Source organism: Oryzias melastigma, linkage group LG19 (genome assembly GCF_002922805.2).
Source record: "Oryzias melastigma strain HK-1 linkage group LG19, ASM292280v2, whole genome shotgun sequence".
Classification (NCBI taxonomy): Eukaryota; Metazoa; Chordata; class Actinopteri; order Beloniformes; family Adrianichthyidae; genus Oryzias; species Oryzias melastigma.
This window is the reverse complement of record NC_050530.1, coordinates 5,161,079-5,162,612: the sequence shown is the minus strand read 5'-3', so window position 1 is coordinate 5,162,612 and position 1,534 is coordinate 5,161,079. Positions and strand designations below refer to the sequence as shown.

General features: G+C 44.7%; 1 protein-coding gene across 1 annotated transcript in view; it reads right to left on the bottom strand.

The window, feature by feature from the left end:
• Positions 1–1,534, bottom strand: part of LOC112141868 (SAP30-binding protein) — a 5,075-nt gene that overhangs the window by 782 nt on the left and 2,759 nt on the right. The window lies entirely within an intron of this gene.

Genomic DNA, 1,534 nt, shown 5'->3' with positions numbered 1-1,534 from the left:
GGAGGCGCCACAGCAGACCATCCCCCTCCTCTGCTCCTCTCTGGATCTACAGACACACAGCACCTCCTTCTCCAGGAACCTCCTCAGAGCAAACATCAGCTGTTCTCTGCATGAACCCAAACGGTTCCTCAGACCAGGTTCCTCCACTCGCTCCATAACTCTGCATGTCTGTTCTTCAGCCTTTCTACTTCCTGCTCCTCACCAACATGATCTTCATCAGCTCTTCAGTCTTCTCCATCAGTCTCCATCTCTGTCCTCGATCATCCTAACCTGCTGCTCCAGTTTCCACCAGAACTCTCTGGACCAGCAGCGCCGGTTCTGCTCATTGTCAATCTGGACCACGACTGATCCGGTACCAAAGTTCTGTTGGTGGATCTCATGACTGATCTGTCTTTAGTTTTCTGTCAGATGTTCCTCCAGACTAAACCTTCTGCATTTACAGGCACATGAGAGCACAGGATGGTGCCCCCTAGTGGTGGAAATTCTGTCAGCTGAAATCCTGCAGTTCAGCTCCAGGCTGGACCTTCACAGACAGTAAATCTCTGCAGCTCAGTCAGTCTCAGAAAAATGCTGCCCGCTCTGCCAACTCTCTGGAGGAAGCACATCTTCAGCACAAAGGATCTGAGGAATTCTGCTGTAACCTGGAAACCAGACTGGAGGAGGAAATATCCTGAACTCAGATCCCCGTGGAACCTCAGAGCAAACAACAGATTAGGAATAAGTGGATTTACTCACAATAAGAAGACCAAAGCTCAGAGATTTATCTGTCCAGATCTGAACAGCATCCAGGAATCAAACCTTCTCTCATCCAGAATCACTCGCTCCTGATGATAGTTGATGCTTCACCTCTGATGTTAGTGAATCTATTCTGAACTTTGGTGAAGCTGAACATCAAACCTGTGACGGACTCTCAGAGTTCATCAGTTCAGCATCAATTCAACCCACAGCCTGGGGGGTCCGGCTGACCCAAACTGAAACCACCATCACCATCGTGACCAAAGAAACTGATTCCAGCCAGACGAGAAGGAAAGAGCAGAACTGAGCAGAGAAGACACAGGAGGAGCAGCAGGTATCTGGACTAACATTTTAGGATCTTAGTCCAAATATGAACGTGTGGAATGAAGATGGAGATGATAAAATGAACACATAAAGGAAGAAAAGAAAGAAAATAATGATAAAAAGTTCAATTTGTATCGTTTGATTCACTCTCTGGGTTATTTCTCTGTCAATCAAACTTAGGGGTTTGTTTAAAGTATTTGAGTGAAAAAAGAACTGAGGCTCATTTATTTGGATTTTTTTCTTTTTAAATACAGCTGATCTTCTTGTGTGCGTCTCGTTATTCACAGATAAAATCCAGAACCTGATTGGATCTGAAAAAATCAAACAGTTTTAACCTGGAAGCAGGAGCGGATCTGAACAGAAGAAAGCCTTCAAAACAACCGTCACTAAATCCAACCGTCACTAAACTTAAACTTCACTAAACCTAAACTTCACTAAATCCAACCGTCACTAAACCTAAACTTCACTAAACCTA